The 17,187-nt window shown below is 42.2% G+C and overlaps 1 protein-coding gene across 1 annotated transcript in view; it reads left to right on the top strand.

Moving 5' to 3' along the window:
- The first annotated feature begins 876 nt into the window (after positions 1 to 876).
- The window catches only part of LOC140202615 (muscarinic acetylcholine receptor M2-like), a 74,448-nt gene continuing 58,137 nt past the window's right edge, over positions 877 to 17,187 (top strand). The window contains exons 1-2 of the mRNA XM_072267673.1: positions 877 to 1,177; positions 2,176 to 2,257. The gene's annotated coding sequence lies outside the window, so the exon portion shown is untranslated. The remainder of the gene's footprint in view (positions 1,178 to 2,175; positions 2,258 to 17,187) is intronic.

Raw genomic sequence — 17,187 nt, forward strand, 5'->3', positions numbered from 1 at the left:
TAAAATTCCCGTCAGCTTCCAGCATTTTGCGATCTCTGGCCTGAAGAAAGAAAGCGCTATAGGTAATCACCTGAAGCAATTTACAACAGGTATATTTAAAAAACTGAATGAAAATAAATCTTCTAGCCGAATGATTATAGCGAATTCATTGCCAGGATTCTAACTACTACTTGGTCACTTTAAGCCAATCAGACAGCGGTTATACGAAGTGTGGTGTTGGGTTTCGGATGATGATCTGATCATTATTGCAATACAACTTCTTGCGAGATCGGCTCCGCAAATTATAAAGCGGCACTGAGTTAAGGTACTTGGATAAATCATTCGATCAGATGGTCGTTTGTTATCCTTGACCTGCTGTGCCCTTAGCTCTAGAATTTTATTGACATCAGACTTCAAAAGTTATTTTAAAAAGCAGTAGGACCGAATTCTGCAGTAATGTGAAAACTGCTGATAAGAGGTCGATCCTAGAGATGTTGCAATGTTGCACCAAATCAGGTGCAACTGTTTATTTTATTGGCGGCGTCGGACGCACGTCACACTTTTAAATGCTTCGCCATATAAAGGGATTGTAATGCCTTGTGTAGAGTAGCTGCCAAATTAGTTCATTCGGTTCTGTTGTGTAAAGCTAAAGCTTTCACCCGAGTCAGCGGCTCGGGGTTTATTACTATGGTGAATACTTAAAGCGCCGAGATATTTGTGACAGCATGGACAGTAATGTTTGAACAGTTGCACCATGTTAGCGACAATCAGTATTTTGCAGGGAATGTTCCTTGTCGCAGTGCTCTAATTTCTCAGTGCAACTCCCTTATTTTCTTCCATCCGAAACGAGAGATGGTCCAAGCGGCACTTTGCTCCTTATTGACCTCCTGTCCGTTACAGGAAGACACCACAGTTGTCAGAGTATCTTCAGTTAAGGCTTTCTTTTGCCCCAAAGCGTTCGCAGCTATGTAGCAGACAGCTCCTATCAGCTATCTACTTTCAGCGCGTTTTGACGTTTCCAAACTGTTTTGTCAATCGCCTCGCCTACAGAGACTACTGGAAGGTATGAAAGAGAAGGATGGGCATTGACACTTTTAACTGACGCCGGACCAGTCCAAGAGTGCCGAGTCAAAGAGGGCTCGAGTGCTGGATCTGCGAATATCGCTGTCTGAACTCAAATTCACAAGCCGGATTTCAGGTAAAGAGCTAACTGAATACAATTCGCGAATAGTCATTATCTAATTGTGTTCGGTGCGGTTTGCTTCTCAAAATCTTGTACATTGCTAACGATTCCAAATGATGAGTTGCAAAACCACACGTTCGATTTATGTCTGCGTATATCTTACTTCGTATTGGTGAGACACGAGCTGTTCCTGGGTCTCTCTATTGATGGAGAGCGATTAGAAAGCGAAACGCAGCTCGGCCCTTCTACTGTAGTGGCTGAGGTCAAAAACGTGGATTATTAGGATTGAAAGATCCTGTAGACCTGCCGTCTCTGAAATAATGCGAACGCTCGATGACAAAGGCAGCGGGTATAATGATGTTTGTGGTATCAATATGAACATTAGTTGCCTAAATTCGGTTTAAATGGTTTTGACGCCGCAGATCTCGATATTTTCAATCTTCACATATCAACTCAAATCTCTGTGATTCTACACTTCTGGCGAAACCCTGGCTGTCCTCCCAAACTGGCACATCTATTACTCTAGTCTCAGTCCTACAACTCGCGCTATCCCGAAAAAGAGGTCTTAATAGCCATTAAGTGCACAAGTATCTTCGCCGAAGGCGTGTAATTGTGCATACCAAACTCCTTAAGTGACTTATTGGATGGGTAGGCAGAGGCGCTTTGTGTAGGCAATACTGAAACCGACACGGCATTATTCATCATCTGCACTTGACAGATAGCAGCCCCTTCGGAGCTGGTAGTGATTTACAGCAGGGCAGCGCTTATCTAGTGCGAAGAGATGCTGAAATGGTAGAGCGGGCACCTCAGAGCTGTCTATCTAATGTGGTACCCATTTATATTGAATAAGCGTTCTTATCACTTCTGGCTTGCAGTAGGCGAGCGCGCTATTCTTTGTTCTTTCTGACCAGCAGACAGGGTTGAAGCCATTGCGATTGTTAAAAGGCTGCTACGGCTCAGACTTAATATAGTAACAACGCTATTTCACCTTGTAACTCTCTTTTATTATACAGTACCGCGAAAATAGATATTTCAGTTTTGGAATCAAGAACGCCTGGGGCAATGCCTAAGACCGCAACAGGATCGTTACAATAGGTACGAGTATAAACTAATTAGCACGGAGCAAAGTATTGCATGCCATTTCTTTTGAAACAAATGACCTCTTGTGAAGCGTAAATGAGTTTTTTTTAGATGGGGTGGTTTTGGTGGAATAAGGGGAATAATATAATTTTCGATCTTGACAATTTTCCTGATAAATCATTAAATCATTGGGAGGTTGGAACACACACACACACACACACACACACACACACACACACACACACACACACACACACCACAACATCTGGACCAGTCTTGGCCGAGGTGTAAACTCAAAGGGTTAAATGCAGAGTCTCCGGGCATGTTTGCTTTCTTCCTGAGAAACAATGGAGGGGGCGGATATTATGTTCTCTCTGATTCTTGATTTATGCTGCATTATGCATGACGGTAAATCAATAATGCATATATCCCGAAAACCCCCGCAAGCCTCAGCACCGGGAAACTACATCTGTGATGATAGATTTTGCAGAATGACGTCGATTTGCCCAAGGGTAGGTTTCCCCATTTCTGGCGGAATCCAATGTAACTTCCCACGGAAGAGCTCGATAGCTCCAGCCGCTTACACTTGGCAATGGCACTTCAAAGTGCCAGAACGGTTCCATTAATAGTTCGTTTATGTAACAAAATATCAGCCCGCTTCAGTCGCTTATCGGCCCCGTATCCCCCACGCCCTCTCACACCCATCTACTCGACTCATATGCGGGCATTCATCAGAAAGCAGTTTAAGATTTTCTCTCTGCAGAGACACGAGGCTCCGTTTTAAACCCCCGTGCAGGTTTGGAAGCGCAACAGACCACACTGTTCAGTAATGTTTCTAACCAACAATACTATTGTTAGAGCGGGAGCGGAGAAGACCTTGCTGATATTTCTTAGGTCTGCTTCACTTTAGACATTATAGAATGCTTAAATACTTTGATTTATTTTAAAATATTGAATATTTTAGGCCGGCGTTTTAGTCGACGACGCTGATACCCCCGGAGTTCCCTCCCACGAGGTTCATTAGTTCGGTTGTGCGAACAGTTATGTTGGTCAAAATACTACATTATTCCACAGAGTACACGACGAACTTCAGGCTGCAAATGTCAATGTCCACCTCCACACAGAGCTGGCAGTTCCAGCTGCTGGAGGGAATTCTGAATAGGCGCAACAATTTTCAACAGGACTGCTGACCAGTAGGTGTGTGTGTGTGTGTGTGTGTGTGTGTGTGTGTGTGTGCGTGCGCTGCATTTAGTGCCCATTGACAAAAACTTGGGAGTGATGACTCGCCTCCTGGTCATGGACGTGTCTGGATGGAAGGAACACGACGGGGTGCCGCTATGCTCAACTTCCGTAGGAATTTGAAGACGGATCTACAAGAGAATAAACCGTATCAAGAAAGCCACCCCTCACCTCCTCTCCCCTTCACCGCCTCTCCTTCTACTCCCCCATTGCTACTTCCCAGCACCAGCCTGAGATCCTGCCAAGGAACTGAGATAAGGTTGTTATCAACTCAAAGAGGTTACTAACCCCAGGTTTTTATAAACTACGGCTATGTCGCAGCCAAAAATATAAAGATTATCCGGAAATATCTTCCTTTTGATGCTGTTACACGAATAAGGGAAGCAATCTCCGGGGAACAGGGCTTTCATATTGTTGCTTCCACGAGGATTCTATCTGAGTCCCCGGGATAAACATCGGCGGGAGCTGATGGGGTTAAAGCATTAGTTCGACTGTGCGATAGGGTTAAAGCATTAACCAAACTACCGAACTGAAAATGTTAACCCACCGTCCCACTCTGGTTAAATGGAGCAATGAGTCAGAGAACGTGAGGGACTGGAAGCCGAGGAGGGGTGATGTGTGCTGTCGGGCGAATTTTGTAGAATAAATGGGGTGTGTGAAGACAGGGGTGGGAATACGTGGCTGGAAAGTTCAGAAGTTGATTGAAATTGAAGGGAGAAAAGATTAAGAGTGGGGTGGGAATGAGCTTGGGTAGAACGCAGGGAGAAATGAGGGTCTCTAGAAAGCGTTCCTATTAGTAGTCAAGGTGTTTTGTGGCAAGGGAGTGAAAGATGTGTGAAGAGTAGATGAGGTAACAGGGGAAGAGGGTTCTGAGGCTGTCAATGATGAGAAAGAGTTGGGAGTCAGCGATCCATGCAGAATAAGATAGGAGTGAGGAAATGGAAGGCAAAGGATGCATCGAACAGGTGGAAGGTGTGAATCACCAGGGATGAGTTAAAGGAAGCAGACAGTGGGATGAAGATATATGGCAAGAAGAATGCGTTAGGGTGTGTGCAGGGGTGAAAGAAGATATAAAGAATAGACAGGACTGGTGTGGAATTGAGTAATGTCAAGGAAAGAATAGGACTGAGTGTAGAGAGTCGTTTAATGTATGGATGGCAATGTGGGAATGGTATTGAAGTGAGAGTGATTGGACAAGAGGGTAGGGATAGGGGTTTTGTGGAGAAGGTGTGAAAGTGGGGATGTATGGGGTGTGGACTAGGAGAGAGTGTGTGGTGAGTGAAAGAGGATTGAGGGTATGTTGAGAGAGATGAGAGTGAAGGGGTGGAGAGTGCATAGGAGTGAGGCTGAATGGACTAGGAGTGAGGATGTATGGAAAATGGAGCAGGAGTAATGGTTTCTGTCGCAGGGAGGGAGTGAAGGGTTAGAGAGCAGAGTCAGACTGAGGATACGTAGAGAATGGAGAAGATTAGAGGAACATTTGGAAAGCAGAGTACTACTTTGGCTGTGAGAGTAAGGTTGGAGGATGTATAGAAATGGAAGTAATGATCAGGAAAATTGGAAGGTTGCTGTGGAATGCTAAGTAAAATGTGAATATGTAAAGAGTATGAAATGAAGTTGTTTTGTAGAATGAGGTGATACTGAGGGTTGTAGGGGGAGTGAATAGGGGTGAATATGAGTAGAAGTATGACTGGAGTTGACTATGGAGCGTCAATACCTTAGAAGTTCTGAAGCAAGCAACAAGAATGAAGACTAGGAGTAATGAATATGAACAAGCAACTCAAGGTGGCAGTCTAGGAAGAAGATAAGTGACAAACTTGTGTAGATGTGCGGCAGAGAGTATATTGACAGGCTGCATCACAGCCTGGTATGGAAACACCAATATCCTTGAATGGAAAATCCTACCAAAAGTAGTGGATAGGGCCCATTACACCCCAGGTAAAGCCTTCCCCACCACTGAGCACATCTACATGCAGGAAAGCAGAATCCATCATCAGGACCCCCACCACCCAGGTCATGCTCTCTTTTGGCTCCTGCTGTCAGGAAGGTGGCACAAGAGTCTCAGGACTCACATCGCTGGGTTCAGGAGCAATTATTTACTCCTCAACCATCAGGCTCTTGAACCAAAGGGGATAACTTCTCTCAACTTCACTTACCTATTACTAAAATGTTCACACAACCTATGGACTCACTTTCAAGGACTCTTCATCTCATGTGCTCGATATTTTTTGCTTGTATATATATATATATATATTATAATTATTTCTTTATTCTTGTATTTGCACAGCTTCTTGCCTTTTGCACATTGGTTTAACACCCACTCGGTGTGGCCTTTCATTGCTTCTGCTATGGTCATTATTTTATTATGGATTTATTGAGCATTCCCACAAGAAAATCTCAGGGTTGTATATGGTGACATTTATGTACTTTGATAATAAATTTACTTTGAACTTTGAGCTATATTCAGGAGTTGGTGACAGACAGAGGATGAGGATTCACAGGTGAGGGAAATGTGAAAGGTGGAGTGTGTAGAAGTCATTATGTATCATATCACCGCTCACATTTTAGAGGGAAGATGCACAAAATTTATGATACTGATGTTATGGGAGGGGTCCTTTACTATCACAGGATTGCATTACATTAATATTTCAATTAATATTAGAATCCTGACTTTCAATATAATTTTGGACATTTTCTCTTTGACTTCAAGTGCTCTGGTTTCTTTCCATACCCCAAATGTCTGCAGTTAATAGGTTAATTGATCATTGTACATTGTTCCTAATGTGTAGGTTGATGGGAAAGCAGACAGCATAAAATGGTATGAGTTTATGAGGATTGTAAATGTGTGGCTGATGGTCGGTATGCTCTTCTTGGGTCAAAGGGCTTGCTTCTGTGCTGTATCACTGTGTAACTCTCTGTGGCTCACCATCACAATCCAAGGACGGAAGCATATTCCTTATTCCTGAGCAGCTATTTAGTTAAAATATGCTGCTGAGCTGCAGCTATGAAGGTATTTTGAACCAGGAACAGTAAGCAGAGACTACAGTTTAACATGGTATCAGAACCAGAAGGTTTATTTATTTATTTATAATTTTTTCACTAATGGGACATGGGCATTGCCAGCTATGCCAGCATTTATTGCCCATCCCAAGTTGCCCTTGCGAATTGAATTGAATTGACTTTATTACTTACATCCTTCATAGACCTGAGGTGTAAAAATCTTTACGTTACATCACTGTCTAAATGTGCAATGTGCAGTTTATAGTAATTTACAGTAAATATTATGTGCAACAGGATTGTCAACATAATATAGAAATACAGTTGCATCAGCATGAATTAAGCAGTCTGATGGCCTGATGGAAGAAGCTGTCCTGGAGCCTGTCGGTACTGGCTTTTATGCTGCGGTACTGTTTCCCGGAATAGAAACAGAAACGTAGAAAACCTACAGCACAATACAGGCCCTTCGGCCCTCAATGTTGTGCCGATCATGTCCTTACCTTAGAAATTACCTAGGGTTACCCACAGCCCTCTATTTTTCTAAGCTCCTCATACCTATCCAAAAGTCTCTTAAAAGACCCTATCGTATCTGCCTCCACCACTGTTGTCAGCAGCCCATTCCACGCACTCACCACTCTCTGAGTAAAAAACTTACCCCTGACATCTCCACTGTACCAACTCCCCAGCACCTTAAACCTATGTCTTCTTGTGGCAACCATTTCAGCCCTGGAAAAAAGCCTCTGACTATCCACACGATCAATGCCTCTCATCATCTTATACACCTCTATAAGGTCACCTCTCATCCTTCATCACTCCAAGGAGAAAAGGCCGAGTTCACGCAACCAGTTTTCATAAGGCATGCTCCCCAATCCAGGCAACATACTTGTAAATCTCCTCTGCACCCTTTCTATGGCTTCCACATTCTTCCTGTAGTGAGGCGACCAGAACTGAGCACAGTACTCCAAGTGGGGTCTGACCAGGGTCCTGTATAGCTGCAACATTACCTCTCAGCTCCTAAATTCAATTCCATGATTAATGAAGCCCAATACATCGTATGCCTTCTAAACCACAGAGTCAACCTGCACAGTCGCTTTGAGCGTCCTATGGACTTGGACCCCAAGATCCACCTGATCTTCCACACTGCCAAGAGTCTTACCATTAATACTATATTCTGCCATCACATTTGACCTACCAAAATGAACCACTTCACACTTATCTGGGTTGAACTCCATCTGCCACTTCTCAGCCCAGTTTTGCAATCGTATCAATGTCCTGCTGTAACCTCTGACAGCCCTCCACACTATCCACAACACTTCCAACCTTTGTGTCATCAGCAAACTTACTAACCCATCCCTCCACTTCCTCATCCAGGTCATTTATAAAAATCAGGAAGAGTTAAGGTCCCAGAACAGATCCCTGAGGCACACCACTGGTCACCGACCTCCATGCAGAATATGATCCGTCTACAACCACTCTTTGCCTTCTGTGGGCAAGCCAGTTCTGGATCCACAAAGCAATGTCCCCTTGGATCCCATGCCTCCTTACTTTCTCAATAAGCCTTGCATGGGGTACCTTACCAAATGCCTTGCTGAAATCCATATACACTACATCTACTGCTCTGCCTTCATCAATGTGTTTAGTTTCATCCTCAAAAAATTAGATTATGAGAACATTCAGTCCTCTTTTATTGTCATTTAGAAATGCATACATGCATTAAGAAATGATACAATGTTTCTGCGGAGTGATATCACAGAAAACAGGACAAACCAAAGACTAACACTGACAGAACTACATAATTATAACACATAGTTACAGCAGTGCAAAGCAATACCATAATTTGATGAAGGACAAACCATGGGCATGGTAAATAAAGTCTCAAAAGTCCCCGAGTCGATCTACTCCGGAGTCCCCGATAGCAGGCGGAAAAAGGGAGAAACTCCCTGTCATAAACCTCCAGGCACCGTCAACTTGCTGATGCCTTGGAAGCAGCCAACCACAGCCGACCCTGAGTCCATCTGTCCGAAAACTTCGAGCTTCCGATCAGCCCCTCTGATACAGCTTCCCGAGCGCCATCGTCTGCCGAGTGCCTTCGACCTTGCCCCGGCCACTGAAACACGCAAAGCCAAGGATTTCGGGACCTTCTGCTCCGGAGATTCCGGTTACCACAAAGTAGCAGCTCATAATCAGGCTCGTAAGGCATGACCTGCTTTTAACAAAGCCATGCTGACTACTCCTAATCATATTATACCTCTCCAAAAGTTCATAAATCCTGCCTCTCAGGATCTTCTCCAACAACTAACCAAACACTGAAGTAAGACTCACTGGTCTATAATTTCCTGGGCTATCTCTACTCCCTTTCTTGAATAAAGAAACAACATCCACAACCCTCCAATCCTCCGGAACCTCTCCCATCCCCATTGATGATTCAAAGATCCATCACCAGAGGCTCAGCAATCTCCTCCCTCACCTCCCACAGTAGCCTGGGGTACATCTCATCCGGTCCCTGTGACTTATCCAACTTGATGCTTTCCAAAAGCTCCAGCACATCCTCTTTCTTAATATCTACATGCTCAAGCTTTTCAGTCCGCTGCAAGTCATCACTACAATCACCAAGATCCTTTTCCATAGTGAATACTGAAGTATTCATTAAGTGCCTCTGCTATTTCCTCTGGTTCCATACACACTTTCCCACTGTCACACTTGATAGATCCTATTCTTTCACATCTTATCCTCTTGCTCTTCACATACTTGTAGAATGCCTTGGGGTTTTCCTTAATCCTGCCTGCCAAGGCCTTCTCATGGCCCCTTCTGGCTCTCCTAATTTCCTTTTTAAGCTCCTTCCTGTTAGCCTTATAATCTTCTAAATCTCTAACATTACGTAGCTCTCTGAACCTTTTGTAAGCTTTTCTTTTCCTCTTGACTAGATTTATTACAGCCTTTGTACACCACAGTTCCTGTACCCTATCATAACTTCCCTGTCTCATTGGAATGTACCTATGCAGAACTCTACACAATTATCCCCTGAACGTTTGCCACATTTCTTCCGTACTTTTCCCTGAGAACATGTTTCCAATTTAAGCTTCCAATTTCCTGCCTGATAGCCTCATAATTCTCCTTACTCCTATTAAATGATTTTCTAACTTGTCTATTTTATCTCTCTCCAATGCTATTGTAAAGGAGATGGAATTATGATCACGATCTCCAAAATGCTCTGCCAATGAGAGATCTGACACTTGACCAGGTTCATTTCCCAATACCAAATCAAGTACAGTCTCTCCTCTTGTAGACTTATCCACATATGTGTTAAGAAACCTTCCCGAACACACCTAACAAACTCCGCCCCATCTAAACTCCTTGCTCTAGGGAGATGCCATTCGATATTTGGGAAATTAAAATCTCCCATCACGACAACTCTGTTATTATTACACCTTTCCAAGATCTGTTTCCCTACCTGCTCCTCGATATCCCTGTCAATAGGGGTTAGCCTGTCTCCGTTCCTCCTGTAGTCCACAACCAGCTCCTTTGTTTTTGCCACACTGAGGGAGAAGTTGTTTTCTTGACACCACTGTGTCAGGGTGATGCCTTCTTCTCTGTAGGCCACCTCGTTATTATTTGAGATTAGGCCAATCAGTGTAGTGTCGTCAGCAAATTTAATTAACAGATTGGAGCTGTGGGTGGTGCCACAGTCATGGGTATACAGAGAGTAAAGGAGGGGGCTTAGTACATGGCCCTTAGTACACAAACCCTCATCCTGTGTTGAGGGTCAGAGGGGCAGTGGTGAGGGAGCCCACTCTTACCACCTGCCAGCAATCTGACAAGAGGATTATGTAATCTGGACCACTGGATGTGTTTAAACTGGAGTTGCACCATTGTTAAATATTTAGGGAATTGAGAGCAATGTCTAACATGCATGGTAGAGGAATTAAGGCCTAAGGCATGATTATAGCAGAGCTGACCTGAAGGACCAGATAATCTACTGCATCTCCTACTTCCTTCTATGGTTTTCTTCAGGTTCAGGAGATCAAGACAGATGGGGATCCACAGTGAGGTGGTTTGGTCATGGAGGTAGTTGAGGGATGTTTCTCTGACTGGGTCTGTAATCAGCAGTGTTGTATGAGGATCAGCACTGGGACCTTTGTTGTTTTCAATATGTATATAATTTTACATTGTAATACTTACTAAAATCATATTGATGAACATATTGGTGATGATGAAGACATGAAAAATGGTGGAGTTGCAGGTAATGAGGAAGATTGTCAAGAGACACATAACAGGATATAGATAATTTGGAAATTTGGGTGGAAAAATGGCAGAAGGAGTTTAATCCGGGCAAGGGAGAGTTGACGTATTTTGTGGCATCAAACTCAAGAGAAAAGTATAAAGTAAATGGCAGGATCCTTTGGAACACTGATATGCAGAGAGATATTTGGTTGAAATTTATAGATCCCTAAAAGCAGCAACACAAGTGGATAGGTTGGTAATGAAGGCATATAGAATGCCTGTCTTCATCGATTAGGGCCTGGAATTGGAAATGGAACTGATTTATTATTGTCACATGTACTGAGGTACAATGAAAAACAGTCCTACTTACTGTTCACACAGATCAGTTCATTACACAGAACATTGAAATAGTACAAGGTAGAACAATGTAGATGACTGCAGGATAAGGAGTGTGGAAGGCAATAAGATGAAAGATCATAACAAGGTAGATTTTGTACGTAAAAGTCCATCTTATCCTACTAGGGAGCTCTTCAATAAACAATTCATTGAAGATTAAAAATAACGTTGTATCTGTATAAAGCTTTAGAGTATTGTGTTTAAAGTATTTGAAGTATTGTTTTTATTCTGGCCATTACATTGCAGGAAGGATGTGGGGCTTCGGAGAGGGTGCAGAAGAGCTTCACCAGGATATTGCCTGGATTGGAGTTAATCAGCTATAAAGAGAGGCTGGACAATCTTGGATTGTTTTCTCTGGAGTGTGACAGTGTCTGAGGAGAGACCTGACAGAAATATATAGAATTATGAAAGGTGTAGATAAGGTAGATATCCAGTGTCTTTTTCTCAGGGTGGAAATCTCAAATATTAGAGGACATAGCTTTAAGACGAGTGAGGGATTATTTAAAAGAGGTGTACTGGGCAAGATGTTTTTGCACTAAGAGCATGCTAGAAGGTGGCAGAAGCAGATACAAAAGTAATATTTAAGTGGCATTTGGACAGTCAGGGCATAGGGAAATACAGACCATGTGCTGGGAGATGGGATTAGTTAGATTGCCATTACAGTTTATACAGGCATGATGAACCAGAGGGCCTGTTCCTCTGCTGTACTGTTCTGTGCTCTGTGTTATTTTCTTGGGTGTTCTTTATAAATTGCTGCATATAAAATTGGCATTAATATACTGATGAAATCAAATTGAAAATCAGTGAAATATCAAGCTATTTAATTGGAAATGCAGAGTTTTGGGATCCCTATGGCTCAGAAGTGAATCTTTCAGCCTAATTTTGTTCTAACCTGAGAAGCAACAATGCAACTTTAGGTTGGCAACAAAAATGGGAAATGCTGGAAATGCTCAGCAGTTTGGACGGCCTCTGTGGGAAGAGGAGCAGAGACAACATTCCAGTGTTTCTATTTCTGTTTTGGATTTTCAGCATTGACAGTTTCTTTTCATTCTCACCGTTAGTTTACAGTAGATGCCACTTTGCTCAGCTCCCCATGCACCAGAAGAGGGAGCAAGAACTGGACAGCAATCTGGATGGGACATCTTGCCCTCCATTAATATTATATTGTAAGGAGCATTAATCAAGGACAACTGACATAAGCAAATATTTAGTGTCCTTTGAATGTCTCCCAGAACGTTATTTCATTAGCTTGGCATAATATTATAAAATAGGTGGTTTTGAGTTAATAGTCCATTTTACATTTCTTGATTGGTTTACATTTACTCCAGTGGGAAGAAACATCAGGAGCTATGTATAACAGTGTCAACATGTATAACTTATACATGGAGTCATAAGTAGCTAGCCATCTGGACACAAGCTGGGGTCTGATCAGCCCCGGCTGGGTCACCTGGAGGAGGGTGTATGATGTTGAAATACCCGAAACACCCGACGATTCCAGGAACATCACTGAAGGTGTGTCCAGAAGCATCAATAGATGTATGTACACAGCAATGACCACACTACAACCTCACCCAAATTTAAAATATCAGCCTTGGAGGTTTGGTCTCAAAAGATATAAAATTAAGAATAAAACCTGAAAATGCTAGACTTTGTAAATTGAGCTTTGACAGTGATGATTGCTAAAGACATATAAGTTAATTCAGTGGCAAAGTATTCTCTGAGGCTAGATCACTCCACTCCTTTTCAGATAGTCCCTTGTCATCGAGAGGTTTTGTAGGTTTTGAGGTAACTGATGAGGCCAATGCGAGGAAGAGTAGGCTCTTCCTCAGATGGGCAGATGGTCCTGACAGGGCATGTGGGTGAGGCAGTGTACTTCTGCCACCGTTTTTACATGGCTTCTATGCTTCTCCACCTTGTATGCTCATGTATCAGAGATCTTTTGGATTTCTCAAGCTGTACAAAGACTCTAAAATTTAAGATGGACTTACTTGTTAAAATGATTAAATAAGCTTTAGATGTTATTTGATATTGGGGTGGTTGCATTTTTGCAAGGACATCCATCAACCTTTCTTTGTGTCCACCGAGTAATCGAGACTGGAATAATTCACTTCCTGGCACTCTGGACAGCAACCTGAATCGTATTTACTGGTTTTGAAGTCTACACATTCATAATAATCCTTTCCTCATAGTACAGCTCCAAATGGGCTTAAACTGAGAAATTATTAAAAACCTGTTTCTTACAGAAGTATTAGAAATGCTGGCATGATTTTAAAAGAAAGTATGAAACAATAATTTTGTTTAATATTTTACAGGTTCATTATAGTGGAGGTTACTAGCTTTGAACCTTTAGACAGATACACTTGATGGGTACAGTTCCTTAGCTGCACATCTTGGATTTCTGGTTCATGGTTATGACAGTTCTCACTGTCTATAAAGAGGCCTAATATGGATTTCTATTTATCAGGAACTCTGTGGATAGGTGCAGATCTGGTAGACTTAGCCAATGAGCTTAATTGAACTTAATGTAATACCTTGTTATATCTTCTAACACTGTAGAGTCATAGAATCATAGAAAAGTACAGTACAGAAATAGGCCCTTCAGCCCATCTAGGCTATGCTAAACCATTTAAACAGCCTACTCCCATCCACCTGCACCAGGACCAAAGTCCTCCATACCCATTATGACTATTTTGAGACATTCATTTGAAATGGCATCTATGTTTCTCTCCCACACAGGTGATGCCTGTTTGCTGAGTATTTCCAGAAATTATTTTAGTGTTAATTTCAATGTTATCTAGGGTTGTATACACTGCTAGTGGATAATTTTGTAAGGATTGAACTTGGCTCTGTTTTGTTTATGCTGTATGTTTGCATTGTAATGATGTATTGATTATTAAATATCTGCAGGGAAGAGGAGGATAAGCAACTTAAAAAGTTTCCAAACCAGACCATCACTAAGTTGTTTTAGTTGCCTCGTGGGCGTCCATGCACTTTCTCCAGGGAACTCACAGAAATGAAGTTGTTGTTCCAAAGTCCAACCTTCCTTTTACTGTTTTGTTCCGTTCGCTCTGATCTTTCACCAAAAAAGTTTTACCAACCCAGTATAAAGAAACCATGCACTGAGGAACACTAATAAACAATTAGTTTATTGTTTCAAAATAATTCATTTAATTCCTCAGTTGGTGTTAATTGCAGTCAAAGATGTCATCCAGGAGTTAGTTTGCCTGATGGGTCTCACTAAACTTGATTCAAATGGCTCCTTCCAATTATTATAAAATTAAATGGAGCATAAATATGAGTGCCTGATTGTTGCATTTGCTTGTATTTTGCAACCGTCGGCGTAGGGTTATGTACAGCAATGAGGCAGCAGGGTGCCGGTAAAACAAAAAAAAATTGGAATTCTTAGACAATGAAAGGAAATTTATCTCAAAAGCACCCCGAGGAAAAGCCCACCCGCCTCCAGCAGTTTATTTGATTTTCCAAGAGAATACAACTTTAATTTAGCAAACTGTGCTCATTCTCTATCAGCTAATGGTTACCTGGTATTCTAAAGAAGTGCTTCACATTGTATGTTTATATGTTTTAACGAACGGCATGTGCATATATCAATATGCACCACGATCGCCCGTCAACGTCTCCAGGCTGTATTATTAAATAATCAGCGCATTTTAATAGTTTTCCTCATTATCCGCGTTTTTTTAACAGAGGGCGGAAGAGTTGCCTTCTCTTTCTTCCCGTGGTGCGGGCTCTCGCTCTAAGATAGATAATACTGCAAATCCGAAGTGAAAGCAGAAAACCCTGCAGATAAATGGCAGGGGTGAAACATAAGGGTAAAAAGTGCGATTTGATTGTATCCTCGGGCGGGTGCATAGGCAAAACGAACTTGATCTCTTCCCTTAGGAAATTCGGAAGGGCCTATTGCGTCTTTCTAACACTGTCATCGACCGCTGCTGTCAATTGCGACAGGATGAATCCACTGTCGGGATGCATGGTTTACCCGAGGTGCGACAGCCAATAAATGCATATCAACATGCAAACTATGCAGACCTGGTCTTGTCTGCTTTTGGATATAATAACCCATGAGCCTGAATGCACCTGTACAAGCTACAGATGAACTGTCATTGTAATATTATGTGCAGGTTATGTATATATTTACACTTGTTTTAGTATACAGTGACTTGTAGAAATATTCAGCCTCCAAACCTTTGTTCACATAAATGAGCATTACAAACAGCAATTCTGATCAATTTAAGTGAGATTTTTTATTTATGAATCACAAGCTCCTTTGCGCAGTAGAGCACCCCCCCCCCCCGACACACACACACACACACACACACACACACACACACACACACACACACACACACACACACAGGAAAAATTGTAAAGCATTGAAAACTAAAAAATCAAAAACTGAAATCTTAGCACTTCAAAAGTATTCACCCGCCTTTGCTCTGTATTTAGTTGAACCACCTCCCGCAGCTATTACAGTCAGTAGTCTTTTTGGATAAGTCTTTAATAATTTTGCATAACGTGATGGAGCAAGATTTCAGAATCAGAATTCTCAGAATCAGAATCAGGTTTATTATCACCAGCATGTGATGTGAAATTTGTTAACTTAGCAGCAGCAGTTCAATGTAATACATAATCTAGCAGAGAAAAATAATGATAAATACAGTTAAAATAATAATAAATAAGTAAATCAATTAGCACACACATATTGAATAGATTTTAAAAATGTGCAAAAGCAGAAATAGTGTATATTTTTTAAAAAGAGAGGTAGTGTCCAATGATTCAAAGTCCATTTAGGAACTGGATGGCGGAGGGGAAGAAGCTGTTCCTGAATCGCTGAGTCTGTGCCTTCAGGCTTCTGTACCTCCTACCTGATGGTAACATTGAGAAAAGAGCATGCCCTGGGTGCGGAAAGTCCTTAATAATGGATGCTGCCTTTCTGAGACACCGCTCCCTGAAGATGTCCTGGGTACTTTGTAGGCTAGTACCCAAGATGGGTACCCATTCCTGCTTGCAAAATTCCTCAAGCTGTGCAGGTTTCTTGAGGAGCGATGGTGGACAGCAAACTTGAGGTCTTGTCAAAGATGTTTGATTGGGTTACGGTCATGACTCTGACTGGGCCACTCAAGGACATCAGTCGTCTTCATTTGAAGCCACTCCAAGGTTGCTCTGGCTGTGTGCTTTGGGTTATTGTCCTGCTGAAAGATGAGCAACTTCTCCAGTTGAAGTTTCTGGCAGATGCTAGCAGGTTTTTATTCAGGATCTCTTTGAATTTCAAGTTCCCATTAACCCTGACCAGATTTCCAGTCCTTGCTGCTGAAAAGCATCCCCATAGCATGGTGTAACCTCCACCAAACTTTATAGTAGGGGTAGTGTTACCTGGCTGGTGCACAACATTAAATTTATGCCACATGTACCACTTAGTGCTGAGGCTAATAAGTTCCACTTTAGTCTCATCCAACCACAAGTACTCCTTCCACATCTTTATAGTATCTTCTAAGTGACACTTTGCTGAGTCTTTATGGGTAAGGATATGCTATTTTTAGCCAGGACTTCTTCCTTGCCACATTTTCATAAATACCCTTTTAGTGCAAGCCCTTAGAGATTGTGGAGCCATGAACTTCATCTCCAGTTGCAGTCACAGAATCCTGCCGCTCACTCAGAGTGACTGTTGGTGTCACAGTAGCCTCTCTTGCAAATGCAGTTCTTCTCTGATGACTAGGTTTAAAGGGAGGGCCTGAGCTAGACAGTGTGGATGTGGTCTCATATTTTTTCACCTTTTCATGAGGACTGCACTGAGCTCTGAGATATGTTTAGTGCCTTTCAGATGGTCTTGTACCCTTCCCTAGATTAGCATCTCCCTGACTTGTTTTGAATGCTGTTTTGTTGAAAGTCTACCATACTGTTGGACCTTACAGAGACGTGGTATTTCTTCTTATGAATTCATTGAAAACGGGTGATCCTCCAATTTTCTACACCAACAAATTGGACGAGTTGCTAAGGTATTGCACCTGAGAAAAGTTAGCGTAGGAATTACAAAGGGAATTAATACATTTTCAGCCTCACAATTTTGTTGTTCT

The sequence above is a fragment of the Mobula birostris genome, chromosome 9, assembly GCF_030028105.1.
Source record: "Mobula birostris isolate sMobBir1 chromosome 9, sMobBir1.hap1, whole genome shotgun sequence".
NCBI lineage: Eukaryota > Metazoa > Chordata > Chondrichthyes > Myliobatiformes > Myliobatidae > Mobula > Mobula birostris.